The 13,346-nt window shown below is 39.8% G+C and overlaps 1 pseudogene; it reads left to right on the forward strand.

The window, feature by feature from the left end:
• The first annotated feature begins 423 nt into the window (after positions 1-423).
• LOC148017419 (uncharacterized) lies at positions 424-13,014 on the forward strand (annotated as a pseudogene).
• The last annotated feature ends 332 nt before the right edge of the window (positions 13,015-13,346 follow it).

The raw sequence follows: 13,346 nt of genomic DNA on the forward strand, positions 1-13,346 counted from the left end.
TTGACAAGTTGCACTAGTTAAAATGTGTCGGCCACACATGCTATAAATTCAACTCCATAGGCTAGCGAAGGTACAATTTACATGCGTGTGTCTTGTCCTATCTATTACCCTAAGTGCCTCTCAAAAATGTTTCAATGCATGCACTTTACCTCTTTCACCCTTAATTATAAGCAAGGGCAAGGAGCGATTAATCGAACCATGGTTAGATGAGAAATGCGATTAAACGAACCATGGTTAGACCTTTATGAGGCTTTGCGTATCTACGGGCTGTAAATTGCTTTGAGACGCCATAGCCAGGCGACATCACAAGGTATCCTTACAGAAGCATCCTCCTTCCTCATCGACGTTCACAAGAGGAAGCTTTTGATTGAAGGCCTCAGCGGTGCATAAAAAGGATCGGTGGCCTTTATCGGCATTGTGGGCATGGATTTGTGCCCCTACTCTGCTTCCGTGCTTCAGCTGGTCCTCAGTCCTAATCCAAAGGAGCACAAAGCTATTGAAGCTGCGCTCGCTCAGGTATGCTCTCTTGCTTTTCCCGATCACGCATATCTTTGTTGATTTTTCCTGAACAAAGTGTAATAGGCATGGTGCTTGATTTGGAATAAGTATCATTTTCTCTATGTCTTGGTTAATTCATGGTTTCCATGCAATCTTCTATGCTTCAGTCAGAATCTGTTTGCATTAGCTACACAAAGCAATGTTATGATCAATTTTAATATGAGAATCAATACATTGAGAGACAAGAAACCCTGTTAATGTCAGAAAAAAAGTCGTAATGTCGTTCTGAACATACTGTGCAAGCTGAATTTATGTGCTCAGATAATGCCTCACAAATCAATGGATTCAACTAAATTTGCTACTCTGAATCTAGATCGCCTTCTAAGGAGCATTAAGCATTGGTGTCCTAGCTGCTTTATGATTTTCAAGTGGTGCCACATTTTTAAAACTTGCAAGCATATTGTGCAAGTTGAATTCAACTACTAGGATTGTATTTCATAGATCAGTAGAGTTAGCTTCTACTGAAGTTACTAGTTGAAACAGAATCACATTTGAATGGGCATTAAGGAGCACTAAGCAATGATGACTTAGCTGGTTTATGATTCTCACACCATGTTGCATTTTTAAGACTTTCACTTCCACTCTAAAATTGTCCTAATACTAATTTTTTTGGATGATTTGGAGTTGGTTCTAGATAGCATTTAGAGTTTCTTCTACCTTATGTAGCTAAATCAAAAGAGATAATAAGATGGCATAGCTAAAGTACCACCTTAGGCATGTTTTGAATGTTAAAGCTAATTGTGTATGGTTCAATATGTCAGTGATGTCATTCTTTGTAATTGACTACCTAAACATTTGGACTTTTAATGATCACTTTTCAGTATCAGCATGTACCTAGTCACCTCATGGGTTTGCTTCAAGTTGTTGTGACACCAAGTGCAGAAATTTATGTACGTCAAGTTGCAAGTATACAGTTTAAGAACCTTACTGCAAGGCACTGGTCTCCCACTAATTCAGGTACTGCTCTTCTCAAGAAAGCTTCAAAGTTAAGAGTATCTTTATTTTTGCGCTACTTGAATCAAAGTCTTATTAACTCTGCTTAAGGGATGCAAAGTTAAAGGGATTCTATTGATTTTAATTTTTTTTAATGCTAGCTAAAAGAATATCAGCCAATTACAAAAACGCAGTTCGTGAAAGTCTTTTGGAAGCCATTGTTTCATTAGCAAATAATTTTAATATCATTTCATTATTTAATTGTCTTGTGGTGGATAGGACTACAAATCCTGAAGTGTACAACCACTAGCACAGATTTTTCCATGGAGCTATGGGAGATTGCACTCTTGCAAGATCAAAGGGAAGGCAGTTTACTAAAAATGGCAGGGTTTCTCTTGGTTGTGATACATCAGGGCAGCTTTGACATAGTGCTTTTGGCCTTTGCCATTGATCAATGCTTGTACCTCTTGAAAAGTAGTGGATTATAAGATTTTTAAGGTGATGCATCATTTGAAAAGATCTCTCCCAAGACTCATCAATAGGAGCAGTCCATAAATTTCTAATGATGTTTCTTAGTGTGTAGGAAATGCAGATTTTGTTGGGTGGATGATGGCATCAACTCTCCATGATGGTGCAGGAGTTGGGCATTCTCCATGATGAGAGGTACCAAATGTTCGAATTCAATTTTAAGGACACAAACACTTTTTGATTATACATCACAACAAATTCATATACTAATGTACATGTTGATGGCCCTAAGTTGTAGAGAAGCATCTTACTTGCACTTGTCATGTTGTTGTAGGACTCAATATCAGATTCTCTAAGAATCTTCAAAAGCAGGGATTCTTTTCAGTATGCAGCTACTTAGCAAATTCTATTTAAGCTTGTAGGAAAGTTTTGATCTCTCTTAGTATGATTGAAGGACCAAATCAAGGCTCACCACATCAAATACTTTCATGGTTGACAGCATCAAACTTGCTATGAGTTTGTCCTCTTTAACTCTCATCTACATGTCTTTTGTAGGAAGAGTTTGTCCTCTTTAACTCTCATCTACATGTCTTTTGTAGGAAGAGTTTGTCCTCTTTAACTCTCACGTTTGACCAGCTGGAGGCATATGGTGTGATGTTGATGTGGTAGAGTTCTCTTATTTTGGTATTCCAGCCGCAACCCCTAAGCAAGAGGTATACACAAAGCTGGCTGAAGGTTTAAGGGGCAATGACCCATCCATCACTCCAGGATCTCAGGTAAAAAGCTAGTGAATAACTTCAAAGTTTGAATACAAACTGCTTGTCTTGAAATTTAGTCATTCTATAATTTTACTTTGTTTTGGAGGTGTGCATCTTACAACCAAGTTTCTAAATTTTATCTCAAGGATCAGTTGCATAGCCTTAGAGCATGGTCATAATCTGGATGTGTCTAGTCTTTTGATGTCATGCTTGTGGTCTTAGTTCAATTTTCGGATCAACTATAGGCCTTTTTACGTAATCAAGATTGATGTCTTATATTGATCTAACAAACTGCTTAGTATTTTTTATTTAATTGAGTTGTATAAACTAGCATATCAAATGAGGGCATTTGATGCATTATAACTCCTCAGCTTGCAAGCAGTATAACTCCTGCATTTAAGTTCAGTGTGTCCCTGTTGCTGCATTGGGCATAGGCCAAGGTTGTATGATAAAGTTACTACATGGTTGTATGCCTCCTATATGCTAAGTTTATATGATAAAGTTACTACATAGATGTGATATGTTATAATTTCTTATATGGTAACTTTTTCGATGAAGTTACTATATAGATAATGTCTATTTCTGAAGTTACTATATAGTAACTATTTTTTATAAAGTTACTGTTGAGAGAGAGAGAGAGAGTACGAGAGAGATACACAAGACATGCTCCCAAAGAATGATTCATATTGATGTAGAGTTAGTATATATAGGTGAGACCCAAGTCAAGTGAGAGATGATATATATAGTTGTAACATCCCCACTCAAACAAAGGTCTCTGGCTGCGAGTGAAAAAAACCCTTGGGGAGAACAAGGGAAAAACCCGAGCCCCTACACATACCTACGATACAAAAATGATTTACTATAAAGTTTTCTTGAATACAATGATACATGCCTCAATCAGTGAGACAAGAACTTGGAACAATACCAAGTTCATGTCTTAATGAGCTAAAGCGAGCTTCACTAAGAGCTTTTGTGAAGATGTCTGCAACCATTTGATCACTGGGACAATGCTCCACCATAATGGAACCTTTCTTGACTTCATGTCGAACATAATGATAATGAATAGCAATATGCTTTGATTTACTATGTTGCGCATTTGTCAACCCAAACTTCTTAACAATATCATTAATAAACTTTGTCTGGCGAAGAAGAAGAATGCCTTGTTGTCGGTGTCGTTGAACTTGAATACCCAAACAAGAATGTATCTCACCAAGATCCACCATTTCAAATGCAGTCGATAAAAGCTTCTTCATAGCATCCAAGAAAGCAATATTATTTGACACAAGAATAGTATCATCAACATATAGAGCAAGAATAATAAAATATTTGTCCTCCCTTTTGATGTAAAGATTTGGGTCAGCAAAACATGCAACAAAACCTTTAGATGTGAGGAACTGATCAATCTTAATATACCAAGCACGAGAGGCTTGCTTCAATCCATATAATGCACGATGAAGCTGACATACAAGATGCTCCTTTCCTGCAATCATAAAACCTTCAGGTTGCTCCATATAGATTTCTTCTTCAAGATCTCCATTGAGAAAAGCCGTTTTAACATCCATTTGGTGAATTTCTAGATCAAATAGTGTTGCAAAAGCCAAAATCATACGAACAGTTGTGGAGCGCACAACGGGAGAAAATGTTTCTTGATAATCTACTCCTGCAATCTGTGAGTAACCTTTTGCAACAAGTCGTGCTTTGAACTTATCAAACGAGCCATCAGCTTTGGTCTTGGTTTTATAAACCCATTTACATTTGATAGGAACACGATTTGGGGGGAGTTCAGTAAGAATCCATGTACCTTTGGAGATTAAAGAATCGTACTCAGCTTGCATAGCTTCTTGCCATTGATCCCTTTGAGACGAATTGATAGCTTCCATATATGATATTGGATCCTCTTGGACAGACATAGCATCATCAAAGACATCACATTCAATAGAATAGAATCCATGCTCTATCTCAATAGGAAGATCAACATAGATCTCCAAATTTTCATCAATCTTCTTTGGAGGTGAAGGAGGTTTATGATCATCAGAATTAGTAGAATCACAAAGCAAGTAAGGAAATGCACTAAGCAAAGATTGTGTATCATCTGAAACATCTGACGACCATGTGCCACCCATAGTCTTCTCATCAAATATAGCATCACGACTAATGATAACCTTTTGAGAAGAAGGATCATAAAATTTGTAACCTTTGGAATGATCTGAATAACCAAGAAAAATAACCTTCAAACCTGGAGAATCCAACTTATGTTGAGTGTCCTTGGGCACATGAATATAAGCAATGCAGCCAAATATGCGAAAGTGAGAGACTGAAGGTGTCTTCCCTGTCCAAATTGTTATAGGAATTTTACCAGCAGGTGCAGTAGTTGGAAGATGATTTTGAATAAAAACAGTTGTTAGAAGTGCTTCAGTCCAAAACTTTCGAGACAAACCAGAGTGTATAAGCATGCAACGTATAGCATTAAGAATCGTGCGATTTTTGTGCTCAGCAACACCATTTTGCTGAGGAGAATAAGGAACTGTAAACTCATGATGAATACATTGATCCTTACAGAAGTCATCAAATAGATTGGATACATATTCACCGCCATTGTCACTGCGAAGCGTCTTTATAGAGAATCCAGTTTGAAGCTCCACACTTATCTTGTATTGTTTAAATATAGATAAAGCCTCAGACTTATGTCGAAGAAGATAGACATGTGTGTACCGTGAGAAATCATCAATGAAAGTTATAAAATATCGATATTGAGACTTTGAGGCAGGAAAAGGACCGCAAATATCGGTATGAACCAAATCCAAGAGAGCACAGGAATGTGATGAAGTAGAAGTGTGGAAAGGCGAACGATGGTGTTTTCCAAGTGCACAGTACTCACATATTCCCATACGTGGATGAGATTTAAGATCCATACCTTGCACAAGACCATGACGATGAAGATCAAGAATTTTGGCAAAATCGGAGTGTGCAAATCGTTGATGCCATAATTTGCAATCTGCATCTCCAGGGGCAGTAACAACATTTGCAACTGTATCATTCAATGATAGCTCAAATAGATTACCATGTCGAGGAGCCACTGCTATAGTATGCCCGTCTTTCTCTATACGACATTGATTATGATCAAAGCCAACAAACAAACCAAGATCAACTAGACGAGCAACAGAAATAAGATTTCTTTACAAATCTGGAACATGAAGAACTCCTCTTAATATTCTAGTGGATGAAACAGTCCCCAGATATAAATCGCCCACTCCTTTGACTTGACAAGTCGTATCATCCGCAAGGTAAACAAACTTCTTGACAGGAAGAGAATGATAATTGTGAAGCCACTGCGATTGGTATGTCATGTTTCCAGTGGCACCTGAATCAACGATGAATAGAGAACCATCATGAACATGAAGTACCTTTTCTGGAGAGATATCATAATGGACGAAATTGAGCTCCTGATGAGTATGATCATCATCAGTTGTAGTTTGTTGAACAATATAAGCTCGAAAACGTTCTTCATCATATCTGCGTTTATAACAACGATGAGATGGATGATCTGTATGTGCACAATAATCATAAGGAGGAAAACTTTTGGACGAGCGAGGTTGCTTTGTAGTAACTCCATGCTCCTCATCATATTGACGTGCCCAGCAATCAGAAGCCACATGACCTTTCTTATCACAATAAGAGCAATGTTTGTTAGGATAAGCAAGACGAGAAGATTTACTACCTGGATTAGGGCGTCCACCCTGCTGAAAACGTGAAGCAAGACACTTGTGAGCAACAAAAGCAGCATCAAAATCCCTTTGTTCCCGAGTGACCAAAACAGCATCAGATTTTTCCAAATGATGCTCATGACGTTGAGAATATTCAATAAGAGATATACATGCTTTGTCAAAGTGGATATCATCCTTGTTAGACAAAATAGTGATGATATTGTCATATAAAGGATCTTTGATGGTATGAAGAAGTTGAGTAACAATCTGATTTTTAGCAACAGGAGCGCCGGCAGCACCAAGCTGATTGATAATGTCTTTAAAAGCCTCGATATGAGAGTGCATAGAGGTACCAACCTTATATTGAAGATTCTTCAAACAAGTTTGGAGATATAAAATTTCGGTGACCGATTTCTTCTCAAACGTTGAGATAAGATACTCCCAAATAGCATGAGAGGTTTCCAGATGAAAGACATCCAACATAAGTGAGTCAGGAAGTGCAGACAATATATAACGACGAGCCGCTTTGTCACGACGAATCCAATCAGTATGATCAATTTTCCATTGTTCAAATAATGGACCATCAGTAATCACAGAATTGTTATTCATCACATCAATAGGTTGAACTGGGCAAAACAGGTCGCCCAAAACAATATCAAATAATTCGTCACCTTCAAGAATTAGCATCATCTTTGCTTTCCACCCAGGAAAGCCTTGTCCTTGGAAGAAGGGAACCGAACGTTGGCCAGATGGATATCCGTTAACAATTACGCAATTGGCCATGCCTGTATGTCGAGAGAAAACAAATAAGATGAGATCGCAGAATCTGCAAACCATGATCAAGACGAGCGTAGTTGAGACGCATGACAATCAAAATAGGGATATGCACGTAAGAATGACGAAAAGTATTGAGTGACTAAAAAGAAATCCCGAAATAGAGAGGCGTAATGTGCAAGACGAGATGACGCATATAAGAAAAGCGCTATTTCGGTCGAGCAAAGAACGTGAACGATAATAAAACATCGCTAAAAATAACAAGATGTTTGCTTGTCGTAATCAACATCATTAACGAAGACGAGAGATTAATAAACTATAATTGGGGATTAACGAACTGTAATTAGAAATACAGTTTTAAATAAAGAATCGCAGATTCGAGCAGAATTGCTGTCTTGAATCCTGAACTGTCATAACTTTTGATCCAGAACTCCGATTGACAAGCAATTTTGACAGGATTCGAGAGCACGACGAGAGCTACGCACCTAATACTTCTAATTTGAACAAGTTCATGTATCAAATCATCACTTGTGCAAAGAATTCAATCAAGTATAAACAATGAAACAACTTATCTTCCTTGTTGTTGCTATGCATCTATAGCTCTGATACCATGTTGAGAGAGAGAGAGAGAGTACGAGAGAGATACACAAGACATGCTCCCAAAGAATGATTCATATTGATGTAGAGTTAGTATATATAGGTGAGACCCAAGTCAAGTGAGAGATGATATATATAGTTATAACAGTTACTATATAGATAGTTATGATAATAATAAACTTCCTATATAGTAAGTTAACCAAAAAAAATCTTTCTATATGGTAAGTTAACTAGAAAAATGTTTTTATATTGGAAACTATGTTTCTAGATTGGAAATCTAGTAAAGTTTGATTTTTCCTATATTAGACTCTTTCTAGTTATGTGGAAAACTAACTAGCAAATTCTCTTTTTTTTCCTATATAGTAAGGCAGCAGGTAGCCCTTGTGCGAGGCAGCAGGTAGCCCTGGGACATGAAATTGTTGTGCGCCTTCTTACTCTGGCAATCATCATCATTACCTGCTCTCTCTCCTAATGATTTCACAGCATCAATGGAGGTGTAAGGGCTCAAGGCCTTCGGCTCTTCCATGATTGTCCCCAACCCTTCTGCGAGGAGGATGCTGTCTATCCTCCGAATTGAATGAGTCTTGACGTTCTGGGCATGGAGGCAGGGTAGGGACAGGAGGCTTTCTGTCTTCCTGATGATGACCATGGCTTCTTGATGGAGAACCCAAAACACAAAAAACCATCAGGCTGCGTTTTGCAGATCTGATGGTCGTCTCCACTCCTGGCGGCTTATCTCCTACTGGCGACCCACTTTCAAGTTGCATTTTGGTGCTGGTGGCTTCTTTTCTGGTGATCTTCATTAGCTATCTTTGCGTTTTGCAGATCCAGGTGTTTGTAGGCTATCACAGCTTGCGTCTTGGTGGTTGGTGACCATTATTAGTTGCAATATATGTAAATAATTGTTGCATCATTACTAGTTTGACAATTCTGATACGTTTCTCTCTCTGGTGAATTTCACAGGTTGCAGATCAGGAGACATTTGGTACACTTGGAGCCATAGTATAGAGTAGGACAGGGACTTGTCAGGTTGGGTTTCTGACAAATCGACATGTTGCGGTTGATTTGGACTACCCCAACCAGAAGATGTTCCATCCACAGCCTCCAAATGTTGGACCTGGTGTTTATTTGGGTGCAGTGGAAAGGGCAACGTCTTTTATTACAGATGAGCGGTGGTATGACATTTTTACAAGTGTGAACCCAGGTTTCCCTCTTTGCTACTTTTTTTTGAGCTGTCTGCTGTTAAGGCATTCTTTATTGTCAATTTTATAAACTTCTCTGTGAGTTTAAAGAAGAATTCTGGATTCCATTTCTTGATATGACAATATTGATACTTGATGATGTTTGCTCATGGGGCAGAGACATTTGTGCGAGCTGATGGTGCTTTCATTCCATTCGGGGACAATTTTGATGTCTCCAAAGTCACAACTACTATCAAAGGGGTAGGGGAGATGGGAGATGTTATAACTATTGACTTGCAAGCAAGCATCAAGAACATCGTGGGGAGGAGGGTAATAAAAGTTGGCAGAAGCTCAGGGCTAACAGAAGGAAGCATCATGGCATATGTCTTTGAGTACGATGACGAGAAGGGCAATTACTTTTTCATTGTTTTCCTGATTATGGGCGAGAACCAGCAGGCATTTGACATGCAGGGAGACAGTGGCAGTCTGGTACTAATGCTTGAGGAAGGCAAGAAAAAGCCTAGCCTTGTGGGAATAATATGGGGAGGCACAGCAAATTGTGGGTGCCTGAAACTTCAGAATGGAGATGCACTTGTGAATTGGACAAGTGCAGTGGACCCACAGTCACAACATCGTTAATGGATCATCAGACTGTGACGAGGAGGATAGATTGGATGAGGAATCAGATGCAGCAGCTATTACGAAATGTGCTGAAATTCAGCAAGCCATATCCATAGGAGTCACATCGTTTTTGCTGACAGAGTACAAGTATTTGGTTTATTTCATGGGCATATTTGCTGCTGTCATTTTCTTGTTCCTGGGATCTGTGAAGGGGTTCAGTACTAAGCCCCAGCCTTGCAGATACGATCCAAAGCAGGAATGTGCCCCAGCTCTCTTTACAGCGATTTTCACTACAATTGCATTTATATTGGGAGCTTTGACGTCCATAGTGTCGGGATTTTTGAGCATGATGATCGCAACATATGCAAATGCTCGCACAACTTTAGTCTTGACATTCTGGGCGTGGAGGCAGGGCAGGGACAGGAGGCTTTCTGTCTTCCTAATGATGACCATGGCTTCTTGATGGAGAACCCAAAACAGAAAAACCAAAAATATGAGCCGATTCAGACGCAATTCATTGAATATCACATGTACCCAGAAGGCGGGTCATTCTGTAGATGACAAGGAAACCCTCTTTATTTTGAAATTTGTTATTAATAGATTCTTAGCGAATCCCGCCCTTATCTATGCAGTGTGCGCTTGATTAACAAAAGGCCAAGACAACCCAAAGTGATCTTTTGGCATTTACTTCTCTTGAATTCCATGTTTTCTCGAATTACCTTTGTTTGAGACATCAAATGCTGTTCTTGCAGGCCTTTTGAGGAGATCGACATGTCAAAGGTTCATCATTCATGGGTATGCTGTTCCTCTTCACTTGTATCAGAGAATTCAACACTAGATCGTGATTATTCCATGTCATTTGGGAACTCTAGTCATCTTCCTGGAGAAGATGGTCCTACATTGCAAGCATTGGCATCTGGTGCTCATCACCGTTCGGAAGGTAGTGCTACTTATTTCCTATGGCCTCCTGCATATAGGCCTCATGTTAGAGCAGAAGAAAGGAAAAGCTTCTTTTTTGGTCTACAAAAGGATCTAAACTTAGACATAAGTGAAAGGGTGCCCAATGGCAGGCAAGCTTCGACACTTCTGGATGTCATGACTATCCAAGCATATCATAGCAAGCACCTACACAGAGTCAGCCTTGGAACAGTAGTGGGATTCCGCAGAAGGCAGGGGCATTTAACAAGTACTCCTGCAATCATTGTGTTTGTAGCTCGGAAGGTTCATAAAGCATGGCTTCAAGAGTGCCTGAGGCTTCCAACTTATCTTGAGGTGAAGGAAGTTGTCTCTAAAACCCATGGCATGTGGTTTTATGGCCTCTAATTCTGTGATCAAGTTTAAGCAATAATTGCCTAGATTGCCTGTACATGAGAAGCGTTATGATGTCAACTAAAGATCCACAGGTAATACTAGTTTCAATGTAGTGGACTTCTTGCTTAACTTCATGGTTCCTTTTTCAGAGAAGTTCCCTTGCCTGGTTTTCCATGAGTAATGTGCAAGAGAAAAGTCTAGTTCGGTAAAAGTGCTGAATCATTATCTAAGTTGGCAAGCTGACACAGAAATATTATAGTTATACCCATTTGGATGATTTCAGGGACCAGCTGGAGGCATATGGTGTGATGTTGATGTGGTAGAGTTCTCTTATTTTGGTATTCTAGCCGCAACCCCTAAGCAAGAGGTATACACAGAGCTGGCTGAAGGTTTTGTTAGCCTCCTCTATTTTCATTCTCAGTCTGTCATCTCTTGGTTGTGAGCTCCTGTCAGAGTCTGGTAGGAGACAGAGGAGCTCTGTTAGCTTTGTATTTGCTGTTTGTGTCTGCATTTCTTTTCCGCGTGTCACACAGCCCAAACTGGGCCTTTTGGTGTGCAGTCGGCCCAGATTTGGGCAGGTCGGCCAGATCAAGCCAAGTCGGCCAGTTTTGGCAGGTCGGCCAGTTTTTCTGGCCTGGGGCTATTTATAGCAGCCCCCCCAGTCATTCGCAGCACATTCTTCTGCAGGTTCAGCACATTCTCTGTCCTCTCCCACTCCGGCATTGGTGCTGCCATTGCTTTCAGTCTGTTCTGGTGCCCTCACTCACGCTCCGGGCTGCGTGCATGGACTGATCAGTCCATTTCAGTGTATTCAGCATTCATTTCAGTCAGTGCAGATTTTCTTCCTTCATTCTCTGCTTTCTCTCCCCCCTCCTCTGTGTTCGTGTTCTTCTTCCGTTGCACACTCTCACATGGTATCATCGCCTGACTGAGAGCACGGAGGACCTAACCTTGTGGAGAGATACCTCACCCCTCTTCTGCTGCTGTCACCTCATCTCCAACTGCCCAGGCGGCCCCTCCAGGTGGCCATTCTTCTTGCATTTGCTGCAGACGACTCCTCCTGAGGCTGCCACATCATCCATCGACCCCTCCTGCTTGCGTTTTTTATCAGGCGGCCCCTCCTTCAGCTGGGCGACACATCATCAGGCTGCGTTTTGCAGATCTGATGGTCGTTTCCACTCCTGGCGGCTTATCTCCTACTGGCGACCCACTTTCAGGTTGCATTTTGGTGTTGGCGGCTTCTTTTCTGGTGATCTTCATCGGCTATCTTTGCGTTTTGCAGATCCAAGTGTTTGTAGGCTATCACAGCTTGCATCTTGGTGGTTGGTGACCATTATTAGTTGCAATATATGTAAATAATCGTTACATCATTACTAGTTTGACAATTCTAATACGTTTCTCTCTCTGGTGAATTTCACAGGTTGCAGATCAGGAGACATTTGGTACACTTGGAGCCATAGTACAGAGTAGGACAGGGACTTGTCAGGTTGGGTTTCTGACAAATCGACATGTTGCGGTTGATTTGGACTACCCCAACCAAAATATGTTCCATCCACTGCCTCCAAATGTTGGACCTTGTGTTTATTTGGGTGCAATGGAAAGGGCAATGTCTTTTATTACAGATGAGCGGTGGTATGATATTTTTACAAGTGTAAACCCAGGTTTCCCTCTTTGCTACTTTTTTTTGAGCTGTCTGCTATTAAGGCATTCTTTATTGTCAATTTTATAAACTTCTCTGTGAGTTTAAAGAAGAATTCTGGATTCCGTTTCTTGATATGACAATATTGATACTTGATGATGTTTACTCATGGGGCAGAGACATTTGTGCGAGCTGATGGTGCTTTCATTCCATTCGGGGACAATTTTGATGTCTCCAAAGTCACAACTACTATCAAAGGGGTAGGTGAGATGGAAGATGTTATAACTATTGACTTGCAAGCAAGCATCAACAGCATCGTGGGGAGGAGGGTAATAAAAGTTGGTAGAAGCTCAGGGCTAACAGAAGGAAGCATCATGGCATATGTCTTTGAGTACGATGACGAGAAGGGCAATTACTTTTTCATTGTTTTCTTGATTATGGGCAACAATCAAGACACACATGTTGCTTAATTAGTTTTTAGTTCTATGCTCCTTTAAAATTATTTTCATTTTACTTTTGGTTGCTAGAAGTAGATGTTGATGTCTTAATTTGTTTAATCTATTTTGATCATTAGATGTATGTTATTGATCCTTACTTAGTAATGATGACATTCTCTATATAATTTTCTAGTTAAAAATTTATTGTGCAATTTCTTGTTTGATATTAGCATGTCTAAGAGGAAGGGCAAAGTAGATAAAGTGATAAGGAAAAAAGAGAATTTCCACAGAGTTCCCTAGTTGAAAGTACATATAAGTAGGGAATGTAAAAAATAGGAAAAATGAGAGATTTCCTAGTGAGAGTA

The sequence above is a fragment of the Lygodium microphyllum genome, chromosome 22, assembly GCF_053477565.2.
Source record: "Lygodium microphyllum isolate KBCC chromosome 22, Lygodium_microphyllum_v1.1.10, whole genome shotgun sequence".
Lineage (NCBI taxonomy): Eukaryota > Viridiplantae > Streptophyta > Polypodiopsida > Schizaeales > Lygodiaceae > Lygodium > Lygodium microphyllum.